Source organism: Bombina bombina, chromosome 1 (genome assembly GCF_027579735.1).
Source record: "Bombina bombina isolate aBomBom1 chromosome 1, aBomBom1.pri, whole genome shotgun sequence".
Lineage (NCBI taxonomy): Eukaryota > Metazoa > Chordata > Amphibia > Anura > Bombinatoridae > Bombina > Bombina bombina.
Genome location: NC_069499.1, coordinates 1,384,192,595 through 1,384,208,629, shown reverse-complemented (window position 1 = coordinate 1,384,208,629; position 16,035 = coordinate 1,384,192,595). Strand labels below are relative to the sequence as shown.

At 38.3% G+C, this 16,035-nt stretch overlaps 1 protein-coding gene across 2 annotated transcripts in view; it reads right to left on the bottom strand.

Moving 5' to 3' along the window:
* LOC128642802 (gonadotropin-releasing hormone II receptor-like) overlaps nucleotides 1-16,035 on the bottom strand; it is a 57,769-nt gene that overhangs the window by 32,239 nt on the left and 9,495 nt on the right. The window contains exon 1 of one of the 2 annotated variants that reach the window (XR_008399713.1): nucleotides 2,810-2,839. The exons of the other annotated variant lie outside the window; for it this stretch is intronic. The gene's annotated coding sequence lies outside the window, so the exon portion shown is untranslated. Of the gene's footprint in view, nucleotides 1-2,809; nucleotides 2,840-16,035 lie in introns of those variants that run through there. 2 annotated transcript variants of the gene reach the window in all.

Here is a 16,035-nt window from a genome sequence, read left to right as displayed (position 1 = left end):
GGTTTTTTGTCATTTTAATATTTAGGGGTGTTGTTATATGTATATTAAATAGTCAATAAATTATTCAATTTAATGTATCAAACTAGTGCATTCTGATTCTTAGTTTTTTGATGCGGTTCATTTGGATTGCTGGAAACTCATTTTCTGATATAACTGTATTGTAAATTATATGAGAAGTGCTGGCTAAGGAATCCTTTTCTTTATCTTTATCTTATTTTCTATCATTTTATTTTTCTGTAGTTGATTCATTATCAGCATTTGATTCCTCCCATGCACCCTTTGACACTTGATATTAGTTGTCTAAGGTTTTCTCTATTACATTATTAATCCAGGTAGACCTTTGAGCTGTTTTGACCAATACTTTTATTAATATATATATATTCACATACACACACATATATATATATATATATATATATACACACACACATACATATAGGTCCCACATTCTTTTTTTATCTATATTTGAGTTTTTTTTTACAGGGATATGAAACCCAGAATTAGTTTGTGATTCAGACAGAGCATACATTTTTAAAAAAGTTTCCAATTTACTTCTATTAAAAAATGTGCTTTGTTCTTATATTAGTCTTGGCTGGAAATAATCAGCTAGATTACGAGTTTTGAGCGCTATAGAGAAATTAACGAACACAACAAAAGTTATGTTATTTAATTTTCTATAGCGCTGCCATTACAAGTTTTCAAGCATATGCCTTTTGCGTGCGATATGGTTGCGTTGAGCTCCATACCACACACAATGAGAGCGCTGGGGAGAGACGGAAAAAAAAAACTAACACCTGCGATCGCAGAAACAAAAGTTCCGTAATGCAGACCCATTGATGTCTATGGGGAAATAAAAATACTGTTTAAACCTAACACCCTAACATAAACCCTACCTCTAAACACCTCTAATCTGCTGCCCCCAACATCTCTGACGCCTGCCTACAGTTATTAACCCCTAATCTGCCGCTCCCGATATCGCTGCTACCTAAATAAAATTATTAACCCCTAATCTGCCGCTTCCAATATCGCCGCCACTATACTACATTTAATAACCCCTAAACCACCAGCCCCCCACAACCCAACAAGCTAAATTAACCCTTTGGTTGCTAAACCATTTCCCACCTGGGTGCTAATATATTTTTTTTAATTATTATTATTGAAATTTTTGAAAACATTTTTTTTTACTTTTTAAATTTTTTTTACAGACCCCCAAGACTTACACTGTTGGAAAGGTTAGGCGATTACCTTTCCAACAGTGGGTCTTGGGGGTCTGTAGCTGCTTAGATGCCTGAGATACAGGCTTCAAAGCAGCATGCCCCCTCCTCCTATACTTAACATTGTTAAGTATAAATAAAGTTGCGCGGTGACGTCATCACGTAATTGCGCATGACATCACCGCACATCACGTGAAGCCCCGGCGATGCCTGTCACTCTACAGGCATGATCCCCGGGGTAGGAGCAGTAAGGAGCCCCCAGATCTCCCTCAAGGTGGGAGAGTGCTCATGACAGCTCTGAGCCGTCATTAGCACAAGAGTGAGAAACTCTGTGACGGCTCAGAGCCGTCATTAGCACTCAAAGGGTTAAACTATATTAACCCCTAAACCTAACTCTAACGTAACCCTAACGTAACCCTAAACCTAGCCCTAACACCTCCTAACTTTAACACAATAAAAATATAGCTAAATTAAATTTACAATTGGGGGGCGGAGCTAACTGCGGAAGCGACTAGAAGCACACTACAGGAGCTCCTGTATCTAATATTGATTATTGGGGTTTTGTGGCTGAAATATTTAGTATATTTTTTATCTATCACCCAGACCCCTGACTAAGGGCACATATTGTGGACTCGGAAGCACCAGGAGTGAACTTTGCATTTCTTAACCGGGCGGGCAGTTGATTGTATCGCTCAAGAGGCTGCAGAAACTAACATAGTGGTCGCTAATTTTATTAAGGAGACCTTTTTATGACATCCTCTTCTAACGACAATGAGAATGGGAACACTCGAAGACAGACTATGCGACTTGGTGAGAGATCATTTGTTCGGTCTACGGACCTTACTCACACAGTGGTCTGAAAAAATTGATATGCGACATGCAACTCAAGATGGCGCAGGTTCAGGGCTGAATACCATTGCCCGTGTGGAACAGGGCGCTGCGAGTGCTGACAATTGGGTCTCGATGGAAGGCAACAAGAGTACAAACAGCGCTAACGCACTCAACATGTATGCACCAAGGGAGCACTGGCAGCCCAGACAGATTCACTATCCAAAGTTTACACTGCCAGACGCTACAACTTTTCCCAGCACCATACCCCAAAAAGGCAAAGTGAAGTTGGACGGAGATGCCGAGACTGCTGCTGTGATAATCACTATCCCTACTTACTTAACCGATGCAGAGGCAAGAAGGGTGTTCCTGACTCTGTGAAAGTTGTTGTGGAGAATATCGTTGCCCTGGAACCATATAGTTTTTCCGGAGGGGTCCTTGCACTTGTCCTTGTCTTATGACGATCCTATACAGCCCCCTAACCAGAGCGGAATTGGCTGAGCTGGAGTCCAGTCGCTGCAGCGGAGTTATTATAGCTGGAGCCCACTGTCCTTAGTAACGTACCGTACTCTCTATATCCCTTCCTCCTAAGGTCTAGACCTCATGACAGCAATGTACCTGAACTTATCTTCTACGGATCTTGGAGCTTATTTTTATATACTCCCTAATCTGGTATTTTAATATTGTTCTGGGTGAGCTTATGCAATTTGTTCCTTCTAGGTTCCTACATACAGCATTCAAATTGTGTTATTTTCCAAATTACCTACCATACACGGCTACTCAGAGGGAAGTCTGCCTTAATATCTGATGGGAGTCTTGATCCACACACTATATGTCTGCTAATGCTATTGCAGTTTACAGATATGCACAGCTGCAGATTATGCTTTTTTTTTATATGGGAAGTTGGCTGACATCATCAATCTAAACCATGCCTGGCTTGCTATGCTCTTGGCAAATAGGGGCTTACAAAGGAGATTTCACAGATCTGCTATTTATATACCCACATTATCTGAGATAGTAGAGCTCAATACACACAAAAAGAGTTTTGTTTTAAATGGCTGCAGGTGGGCACACAAATACTAGTACGAGAGGCTATTCTTTATTCAGAATGGTCTATATATTATATGATAGTTTAGTACAAGAGTGTCTCTCCATGTATCAGATGCTTCTTGTATATGGTTTAAAACGGCACATTTTGCTTAAGCACATAGCACTCACGAACCCCATGCAAGGGACGCTCATTTATGCCTCCTTGCCGTAGTTTACTGGCTCAGACATTTACTCTAGCGAGATACCTTTAACGTTAAAGTTTCTCGCCTATAGATCGCAAACAAGATCTTAACTAAATCTCCCATTACTATGTGTACATATAGGTCCATATAACAGATGGTCAGAATGATATAAGTTTATATGGATGTTAGACAGGACTGGAGGTGTGCTGCCTGCGGCCGGGGCAGTGGATCTCTGTCAGTGATTATTTATATTCTCCCCTTACCAATGTCCAGGGACCTATGACCCTTTAACAGTTGAATATAGCTCCTAGTGTATAATAAGTTTCATAAGGTAGGCTGGTTCATATTTAACTGGGGTTCAATTTACCTATTTAATGATATACCGTGGAATTCAGATATGCCTTTCCCCATACCAACACCAGGAAAGTTTTTGAGCCCTGTTAGCTTTAATTTATCTTGATCTAGATGTGACTTTGATAGATTCTTAATCTGATATACAGAGATATTGTGAGTCATTAATATACCCATAGCGTAAACCAATAACACATAGGTTCTTATTTAGTATAATATCCCCTGGTTTCTGGTTTATATGGTTGTCAGCTCCCATAATATTTATCCGCCAACTGTATCTCCCATCACCCTTTCCCGCTCTGCATGTGTGAGCGGGTCATATCCACTACCCCTTACCCGTCTTTGTCCAGTGGTGACAGCAACCCCGGGGGGGAGATACAGCATAAGCCCTTTTACCATATGGGTCCAGGGGTAATATATTCCCATACCAACCCGGTCTTAAACTTATATTTCTTTATTTTCCCTTTCAGCCTCACCCCTTTGAGTTTCACTCCTTGTCCCCCCCCCCTCCTGACACCATTGAGCCTACTTCGTAGGCAAAGGAAAATGAATCCCATAGAAACACTTATTTTCTATTTACATGACAAACACCTAATTCATTCATCAACAATATTTCTTTCTAGTTATCTCAACAATTTCATGTTAAATATCGACTTTGAAGGGTAGACTATACATTTTCTGTAGTGAAATGGAATAGACAGTCTTATAGCAGATCCATTATACCACTTCTGTTATTGTGATATTAAATGTACGCAGATGTTTGTTCAATTGTTTTTCTTTTAATGAAGAGGATTTGTTGATGAGTGTACCACATATGTTTACAGAAGGACGACATGTTACTCATGATGGTTGAAACTTATTTCATAATTATTGTTGATATATATATTTAATGTTTTATACTTTACCAAGCCCAAAAGTGGCTATAGACCCAATTTACTCACCTCCGTCGTGTATTTATATTATACCATGGTCCAAGAGTGGCCTATTATTTTCAGAGGAGGTCTATATCAATATAAAAATGAGGATATAGCTATTTCTGCCCATTACATAACCTCAATAAAAATTATTTAAAAAAATAATAATTTAAATTTACAATTATTAACTAAATAAACCTATTAACCCCTAAACCACCAACCACCCCACATCGCAACAAGCTAAATTAAACTATATTAACCCCTAACCCCCCCTAACTTTAACATCATTAAATTAGATCTAAATTAAATTTACAATTATTAACTAAATAATACCTATTAACTATTTACTAACTACCTAGCTAAAATAAATACAAACTTACCTTTTAAGGGCAATGCCCATACAAATGCCCTTTTCAGGGTAATGGTTAGCTTAGGTTATTTTAGATTGTTTTTTTATTTGGGGGGTTGGTTGGGTGGTGGGTTTTTCTGTTGGGGGTGTTTGTATTTTTTTTTACAAGTAAAAGAGCTGTTATCTTTGGGGCAATGCCCCACAAAAGGCCCTTTTAAGGGCCATTGGTAGTTTATTGTAGGCTAGGTTTTTTTATTTTTATTTTGGGGGAGCTTTTTTTATTTTGATTGGGCTATTAGATTAGGTGTAATTCTTTTTTATTTTTGATAATTTGTTATTTTTCGTAATTTAGTGTTTTTTGTAATTAGATACTTTTTGTAATTTTTAAGTAGTTTAGTGGTTGTTTAGTGTACTTTGTAACACTTTAGTTATGAGTTTAATGTTACAGCTTTATAGCATAAAACTCATAACTGCTGACTTTAGATGGTGTTACAGATCTTGTCGTTTTAGGCTGTAACGCTCACTTTTTAGCCGTACTGAAAAATTTGTAATACTGGCGCTATGGAAGTCCCATGAAAAAACGTAATTTTTACGTGTGTGGGACTGACGTTGCGTTACAGGCTAAATGGTGTGCGGTACACCTATACCGACAATACTTGTAATAGCTGCAGTGCTGTTTTAACGCTGAAAATGACATATTTTCAGCGTTACAAGCCGCAACGCAAAATTTGTAATCTAGGTGAATGCTGGCATCTAGTGCTCTTGCATATTGCTAACATTCTTGCAAAAACTGCTGTCACACTCCTGAGCTTACATCCATGCTTTTCAACCAAAGATACCAAAAGAACTAAGAAAATATGATCATAGAAGCAAATGAGAAAGTTGTTTAAAACTGTGTGCTCTATCTGAATCATGGAAAAAACCCTGTTCCTCAATATTTTTAATTAAATGATCCAAGAACGTGAATAGTTTTTTTTTTAAAATATAATTTTTATTTTAAACATAAAGCATTACAACTGTTGTTTCAAACATTGCAAGTATTGGATAAACACAAAAATCGCACACCGCCTTAGGGCTGAGAAACAGTAACATCAAATAACATTGTAATTTCTTTCTCTATTCTTTACAATTCTGGGAAGACAATCCATTCTTAGTTGGAAAGTGAGGTGTGGGGTGTGTAATTGTGCCTATGGTTAGTTAGAGTCGTAATCTGTAGGTAGTTTGGAATTATGGTGATTTCCGCCACTTTTAGTGTGTAGTTACGCTAGAAGTTCATTGATGGTTAAGATACTGCAAGTAAAAGTAGATGATGAGAAGCGCGAAGGCCAGCAGGGTCCACCGCACATGTGCAGTCGGCCCTACATCCCTTTAAGATTATCTTTATACTGTCATGGGCTAAAGTACTCCCACTGGGGAGGGAGGGTATGCAATCCAAGAATAGTAAGACGGTTAAAGGGACATGACACCCACATTTTTTCTTTCATGATTTAGAAAGAGAATGCAATTTTAAACATCTTTCTAATTTACTTATATTATCTAATTTGTTTTATTCTCTTGATATTCTTTGCAGAAAAGCATATCTAGATATGCTCAGCAGCTGCTGATTGGTTGCTGCACATAGAAGCCTCGTGTGATTGACTCACCATGTGCATTGCTTTTTCTAAGGATATCTAAAAAATGAAGCAAAATAAATAATAGAAGTAAATTGTAATGTTGTTTAAATTTCTATTCTCTATCTAAAACATGAAAGAAAGATTTTGGGTTTAGTGTCCCTTTAAGATAGGGAAGGGGGAGGGAGGGGGCTCATTAAGTGATAAGGAGGGGGGTTAAAGAGGATACAGAATCAATCTAGGTTCCGTTTCGGGCATTAGTACTACCTAGGAACTGAGATGTCTAATGCTTAAGCTTGTTTCTCTGCAAGTAAGTCTCCCAGGGTTCCCAGATAAGACAGAAGATTTCTGATTGGCGCCTAACTCTATATACGAAATCTTCCATGGACTTAACGAAATTTAGATACTCTACAACGCTTTGCCATCTCGGAGGGTGCACTTTTTTCCAGTTCCTAGCAATTGTCATTTTAACTGAGGTGAGCATGTATATTAGGAGAGCTCTCTTGTGTGGGGGTGTTTTCTCTAAGCCTAAGTGTAAGAGAGCCATTCCAGGATCAGTAACCTCTGGGAGACCCATCATGTTACAGACTATACTGAGTTTACTCCAGAGTGGCTTAAGGCTAGGAAAAGACCACCATGTGTGTAGCGGGGTGCCTAGACCACCACAGTTTCTCCAACAGGTGGAAGAGTGGCTAGGATAGAGGGTCTGGAGTCTGGTCGGGACCAGGTGCCACCTAGTAATCATTTTAAAATAGAGCTCATACATCGTGGTGCAGTGCAAAGCCGCCTTGGTCTTAGTGATGGCTACTGTCCATTTCTTAGCTGTGTACGTCATTTTTAGATCTGTCTCCCAGGAGAGCAAGTGTCTCGTCTTTGGCATTGTAGGAGGTACCAGTAAGCATCTATAATGTGCTGTGAGAGGTTTATAAGTCTGGAGGCCCGTTTCCCATCTAGATTCCCAAGCCTTAGGGGTTCGAGGCGTATCTCCCAGAAACCCCCATGCCTTCAGCAAGGACCGTAATCTTAGGAATTCAAACTCCAGGTGTCGTGGGATCCCAAAGTTAGCCACCATCTCACCTTGCGTAAGCAGACGGTCCCCAGCATAGAAATCTCCAACTGTCAAGATCTCCACTTGTCTCCACCAATTCAGCCTCACATTAGGGAGGGTCTGAAGAATGGGGAGTATGGGTTGGATAGGAGAAGGATGGGGGGCGATCTGGGTATTGTGCCGTAATTTATACCAAAGTAATTGACACCCTCTCACTATGTGATTAGAAATAATACATGTGGAGGTAAGATGCGGGGGGAACCATAACAAGTCAGATAAATCTATATATGCCGGAAGAGAGGCCTGCTCTAGCTCCCTCCATCTCGTGGACGGGAGGTCTCGCCCCCATGCCGAGACGTGGGAAATCATTACTGCTTCATAATACAATCTCACACTTGGGAGGCCTAAACCTCCCTGGTCAAGGGGGGACTGCAAAATTGCCGCTGCAACTCTGGGTCTCTTGTTGTTCCAGACATACCTGTTAAAGAGGGTCTGAAAGTTTTTTAATATTTTTTCTGGAACTGGAAGGGGAATACATCTCATGATATATGTTAATTTAGGTAATAACATCATCTTCAGGGCCGCAATTCTACCCATCCAGGAAAGTTCATCGTACTTTTTGGCTCTCAAGAGATTGTCAATTTCTTTCAGCAGGGCCTGATAGTTCTCTTGGAGGACTATCTCTTTATCATGAGATAGGAAAACCCTGAGATGCCGAATTCCTCTGGTAGACCATTTAAATGAATATTGCTTCTGCAAAACTCTCTGCTCTGAATGGTCAAGGTGTATCATATACACTTCCGTCTTGGTGACATTAATTTTGTAATTAGAGAGCTTACCAAATCTATCAATTAGGGCCATCAATGGCGGAAGCGAAAGAGTCGGTTCCACAATAAAAAGAGTAAGGTCGTCGGCAAATAATGCCACATTCTGCACCGAATCATGTAACAATAGGCCCTGAATCTGGGTATCTCGCCTAATAGCTTCTGCTAGTGGTTCCATCACCATCGCGAAAAGGAGCGGCGACAGGGGACACCGCTGCCTCGTTCCATTCCGTATATGTACCCTAGGGGAGCAAAAACCTAGTCCCTTGACTACTGCTGTGGGAAGGATGTATAGCGCCTCTACTGCTTTACAAAATGAGTGTGGGATCCCGAATATCCTCAAGGTCTCAAACACATATTCCCATCTCACCCTGTCAAACGCCTTTTCAGCGTCTAATGACAGGGTGAGAAGGGGCAGGCCCATATCGTGTGCCTCTGAGAAGACATTTAGCAGCCTACGGGTATTGTCGGTACCTTCCTGGAGCAAGAAAGGAAAAGAATACACTTGGAAGCACTCACAGGTCACTTATTGAGTCATTTTAATATCGAGAGATCAAAAAATGAAATCCAAGAATGGAAGAGACATACTCTTGACTATAATTAAAATTTAACTTTTATTGGGGTTCGAAAATAAAATAGGAAAAAACTTTAAAAACACACTTATGTACCGATTGTAGTCTATTTGGCTTGTCGTGTCGCTGTACAGAATACTTAAATTACTTCTGCAAATACTCCTATATATAATATAATTTGGGTTGCAGTTAATTAACCTGCTTACTATTCGCTGTTGTCTGTGTATACTATACTTATGTATACCTTGAATTGAGTATAAGTGTTGCCGGCTAAGTTGGATATATTACCAGGTTTAACCATCTGCAGAGAAAGAGCAGTTTATAAATATAGTCTTTCTTCGCTCGATTATCTGAGAGGTTGATTGTATCTCTCTTTTCACATATGTATGTGTTTCAGTCTGAGTATTAAATAATGAAACAGTGTCTCAAATACCCCGTTGTATAATAATAATGCACAGGACTGTTTATGTATTAGTGTGTGCTGATGTCACACCCATAAGCATATCAAACATTAACTAAATATTTGTTCCCACGCGTATACCTGTTTCAGTCAAATTATTAAATATTGATGCAGTGTTTCAAATACACTGTTAAATATTAGTGGTTCGCAAGACTGTTTGTGTATTGGCGTGTACTGGTGTCACTCTTACATGCATATCACAATCCAAATATTTCTCATTTGCTCTGTTATATATTAATAATTCAGCAGAGTGTTTTTGCATTAGACTGTGCCTGTATTCGCTGCTTTTTGTGTGTAAAAAACTTGTGTATATCTCAATTTAAGCAATATAATTTGTCGTTAAATTAGGTATATTACCAGCTTCAACCCTATATAAATTATACAAGGCAGTTTATCAGTGTACTGTGTTTATTCAGTTGTCTGAGAGGTTAACTGTGTCTCAGTTTTTACACTCTTATACAAATTTCGGTCTAGAAAGTTTTAATAAAAATCACAGTAGCTTATGTCCTGTCATGTAATAGTGATTCACAGGACCTTATTTGCCTGCTCAGTTTTGTAAGAGGTTAGCTGTGTCTATCTTTTTACACACACTTGTGTCTAATAGTTTAAATCTTCAATAATGTTGCAACGACCTAACTGCACATTTGTGACTGTTTATGCATTAGTGTGTGCTGACATTTGCGGCTATTTTTTTTAAAAATTGATATGCTTATATAAATCACAGTTTTGTCCATACATGTAATCCGTGATATTAGGTATACTGACTAAATTTACAGCTGTAACCGTTAACTGCCTGGGAGAGTAATATGCTCTCCAGCGTTCTCGGGTGCTAGGTTAATTAATGCAACATGATTGTCAGTGACACTTGGCTAGCCGGATCAAATGTAAATATTAAACCATTCCTAGCTCTCTGTAGACTTAGAATAAATTGAGTGAAAAGACTACAGTAATTGAATCGGTAGCTTAAGGCTTGCTAAAAACACAGGAGCTCCTAGGACTCCTCACCATTGCCCTAACGTCCCTGACATGTTTCGCCACGTAACGTGGCTTTTTCAAAGGTGAACGCGCCGCACTGTGGTCGGCTATTTAAGGCTACTGATTGTCACGCCCCCAATGGGCGTATCATTGCCTACTGACCTATCGATGTAAAGTGTAACCATTCGTCATAGATGGGTGGATATTGGTGAGTTATCGTCACTCAAATTTAACTGTTTCTTAACCAACTAGAGGATTGGGCATGATTTTATGAATGAAACTTCCATTTTATTAGAGTTGGAAATGGAGAACCTGAATTAACTATTCTGCAATGTCTATTGAACTCAGTGTAGTAGAATACTTTTACATATGAAGTAAATTTACATGATTTTCTACCTAAGTTCAACAGAGAGAGACCATCAAGAGTAAACATAGTTCAGAGTGATGTTTCTGACACGGAAGGGGAAGAGTCTGAAACTCAGGAATCAGACACAGAACCATCAACATCAAACTCAGAAAGAAACATAAGAATAACACGAGGAAAAAGGAAGGTTTTTTTAGGAGCAGGAGCCTCTTCACAAACAGACACACCAGAAGAGGCAGGGGGCAAAGCAAAAAGGCAAAACAAAAGTCAAACAACGAACAAGACAAACAACAGGAACCGAAAGCCTTACCAGAGGGCTCCGAGCCCCTTCTCACAAATGAGACTGACTCATTAAGAATAATAAACCTCTCCCAAAAATTACTGTCAGACTCACATAGATCGCTATTATCTAAAGGAATGTCTTTCTGTCCCACTTCGAATCTTGATAAATTTGAAACCATCAAAGATGTACAGCTGTTTGTTCGCAAGATAGCTTTAAAAAGATTCTATAGTGGTAGATCAAATTTAAGTGATACAACATCTATCCATCAGTGGTCTGATGAGGAAACATCCACCCTGGAAATGATGGAATCTTTACTATCCGAAAATAACCCAGAGGAAGAATTGGAATCAGAGTCATCTAAAGAAATAAAATGGAGGGACAAGATATCAAACAAATCCACTTTTATGCCTAAACTTAAACAATGCCCCCAACTTCAGACATTCACAGATGTGGTTTGTGAACAAATAACTAAATTATCAAATACACAAACTCAACACAATCTGTCATATGAGGAACAGAAAGCACTGCATGAGATTAAAAACTGGGATGATGTAATTATCCGCAACTCTGACAAGGGAGGCAACATTGTGCTATGGCCAATCAACATGTATAAACAAGAGACGGATAGACAACTTAAAGATACCTCTTGCTACAAGAAATTGGGATTTAATCCCAACCAAACATTCCTTCAAGAATACATGAATATTCTAAATATGGCAAAATATGACAACATCATTACAAGCAAAGAATTTCAATTCTTGAAAGTGAATGATCCAACAGTGGCAACATTTTACTTGATTCCCAAAATCCACAAAAATAAAAATCATCCGCCTGGCCGTCCAATCGTTTCAGGTATCAACAGCCTCACTGAAAAAGCCAGCAGATATATTGATTTCAGATTAAGAAATTTTCTTCCCCAACTACCATCTTACGTACAGGACACAACGGATGTCCTCATCCAACTAGACAATGTACATCTATCATCAACAACATGGCTAGTTACTGCTGATGTAGAATCGCTATATACATGCATCAAACACGAATTGGGAATCCAAGCTGTCAAATGGTTTTTAGCAATGGGTTCAGAAGAAAACCCTGCTCATGATGACTTTATCTTGCAATTGTTGAAGTTCATTCTCACTCATAACTTCTTTACATTCAACAATAATTTTTACCTCCAAACTAGGGGTACCGCGATGGGTACTGCCTGTGCTCCCACCTATGCCAATCTCTTTCTAGGCTGGTGGGAGCACAAATATGTTTTCTCAGATGACAACACTGATAACCTAAACAAAATCCCATTATGGATTCGCTACATTGATGACGTGCTCTTCTTTTGGGAAGGCACCAAAAACGAATTAGACACATTCATGGCAAGGTTGAATTCTAATAATATTAACATCAAACTCACATATGAAGCTGATCAGACAAAAATCAACTTTCTTGATCTCCAAATCATAAAAACTGCAACAGGTACATTAGCAATGGATGTTCACCGCAAAAGGACAGCTACCAACAGCCTACTTCATAGTACAAGCTCACATGCTCCAAATACAATTAAAGCTCTACCAGGAGGTGAATTTTTCCGAATGAGACGTAACTGTTCCACTGAGGACAACTACAAACAGAGAGCTAAAGAGGTTACCGAAAGACTCATATCCAGAGGTTATAGTCGCAGATCCATTAAAAAAGCAGAATCTAAAGCTAGAAATACATCTAGACGGGACCTACTAAAAAAGAAAAAGAAATCTCAGCAAGACCAAATCAGATTTATCTCCACTTACAATCCAAGGAGCACCCAAATTGTAAATATCCTACAGAACAACTGGCACATACTAACCTCTGACCCGATTTTATCACGAATCCTGGGAGAGAGGGTCCATACGGGATACAGAAGAACCCGAAATCTTAAGGACTTAATCAGTCCCAGTCATCTACAAGGCCCGAAAACCAAGGGAGCATTCAAACAAGGCTCATTTAAATGTGGTACCTGCAGTACATGCAGTTTTATGATTAAAAAAGATGAACTCTGTGATCGATTCAACAAAAGGCATAAGATTAAATCTTACATCAATTGCCATACAGAGGGTGTAATATATGCCCTGCAATGTACATGTAATATGTTCTATGTTGGGATGACAACGAGGAAAATCAGAATAAGACTTCAAGAACATCTGAGGAATATCAAAAATGCTGCTAAAGATGCACAGGAGGGTAAAAATGTGACCTCTGTAGCACGCCATTTTCTCAAGCGTCACAATTCAAAACAATCGGATCTCAAATGCTTTGGCATTGAAAAGAAAGAATTGGGCATAAGAGGCGGAAATTTGGAGAATATGTTACTCCAAGCAGAGAGTAAATGGATTTTTCTATTGAATACTGTACAACCTTACGGACTAAATGAATTCAACAACTTTGTCTCGTTTCTATAAGAACTATGTGTAAAGACTTAGTCATAGTAAAGGAAATGCTTTTATCAAATTGAATACTACCAAATTATGCAGATATAATATGCTTTTTCAAGATCACCTCTAATAATCAAGGGTAAACTATTTAATTATCATAAAGCTCAAAATAAACCCCCCCCCCCTCTTTTTCCCTTTTAACACAATTAATCAAACGATATTCACAAACTTACCCACGTTTTGTTTCACCTTCCCAATCTAATTTCACAGCATTGCTTTCAATGAATTGCTTCAGACATTTCTTCATTTAAAATGTCACACTAAAATATCAAGTATCACTTTAATTTGTTATTTTTAATGTCCCATAATAATCTAGATGGGGCTGACCCTATACACTAAGAAATCCTGTTTTAGATACTTAATAGTAAACATACACTCTTATTTCTTATATACACATTTAATGTTTGCACTATTAATCACCCCAGAAAGATTAGCATCACATCGTTACACACTTAACCAAGATAGGTCACACAACACTTCACATTTAAATCCAAATGATCAAGTATCACTCACTTTTGTATCCCAAACCTGATAGGGAGTTCATAATTCTAAAATAAAAAAGTAACTTCAACAATGTTCCAAAGTAAAGCAGTCGCAGACAGGATAATGGTGACATGTCGTAGTTACATAACATGAGCTAATCACATGATGCAATGTCACTCTATTGTATCTATATGAAAACAACTAATTCTTGTAACTCTATACAATCTATCAATATTGGTATGACAGCAGCAACTCAGTTTATTCTAAAAATTCTGTTATGTACTTACAATCCCCGGTATTGTACGTAGACAAAAGAATCGATACAAACACATCATAAGATTGTACCCAATTCCACCAAAGTAGCATCATGAAAACCAACTTAGGTAGCAAATCATGTAAATTTACTTCATATGTAAAAGTATTCTACTACACTGAGTTCAATAGACATTGCAGAATAGTTAATTCAGGTTCTCCATTTCCAACTCTAATAAAATGGAAGTTTCATTCATAAAATCATGCCCAATCCTCTAGTTGGTTAAGAAACAGTTAAATTTGAGTGACGATAACTCACCAATATCCACCCATCTATGACGAATGGTTACACTTTACATCGATAGGTCAGTAGGCAATGATACGCCCATTGGGGGCGTGACAATCAGTAGCCTTAAATAGCCGACCACAGTGCGGCGCGTTCACCTTTGAAAAAGCCACGTTACGTGGCGAAACATGTCAGGGACGTTAGGGCAATGGTGAGGAGTCCTAGGAGCTCCTGTGTTTTTAGCAAGCCTTAAGCTACCGATTCAATTACTGTAGTCTTTTCACTCAATTTATTCTAAGTCTACAGAGAGCTAGGAATGGTTTAATATTTACATTTGATCCGGCTAGCCAAGTGTCACTGACAATCATGTTGCATTAATTAACCTAGCACCCGAGAACGCTGGAGAGCATATTACTCTCCCAGGCAGTTAACGGTTACAGCTGTAAATTTAGTCAGTATACCTAATATCACGGATTACATGTATGGACAAAACTGTGATTTATATAAGCATATCAATTTTTAAAAAAAATAGCCGCAAATGTCAGCACACACTAATGCATAAACAGTCACAAATGTGCAGTTAGGTCGTTGCAACATTATTGAAGATTTAAACTATTAGACACAAGTGTGTGTAAAAAGATAGACACAGCTAACCTCTTACAAAACTGAGCAGGCAAATAAGGTCCTGTGAATCACTATTACATGACAGGACATAAGCTACTGTGATTTTTATTAAAACTTTCTAGACCGAAATTTGTATAAGAGTGTAAAAACTGAGACACAGTTAACCTCTCAGACAACTGAATAAACACAGTACACTGATAAACTGCCTTGTATAATTTATAGAGGGTTGAAGCTGGTAATATACCTAATTTAACGACAAATTATATTGCTTAAATTGAGATATACACAAGTTTTTTACACACAAAAAGCAGCGAATACAGGCACAGTCTAATGCAAAAACACTCTGCTGAATTATTAATATATAACAGAGCAAATGAGAAATATTTGGATTGTGATATGCATGTAAGAGTGACACCAGTACACGCCAATACACAAACAGTCTTGCGAACCACTAATATTTAACAGTGTATTTGAAACACTGCATCAATATTTAATAATTTGACTGAAACAGGTATACGCGTGGGAACAAATATTTAGTTAATGTTTGATATGCTTATGGGTGTGACATCAGCACACACTAATACATAAACAGTCCTGTGCATTATTATTATACAACGGGGTATTTGAGACACTGTTTCATTATTTAATACTCAGACTGAAACACATACATATGTGAAAAGAGAGATACAATCAACCTCTCAGATAATCGAGCGAAGAAAGACTATATTTATAAACTGCTCTTTCTCTGCAGATGGTTAAACCTGGTAATATATCCAACTTAGCCGGCAACACTTATACTCAATTCAAGGTATACATAAGTATAGTATACACAGACAACAGCGAATAGTAAGCAGGTTAATTAACTGCAACCCAAATTATATTATATATAGGAGTATTTGCA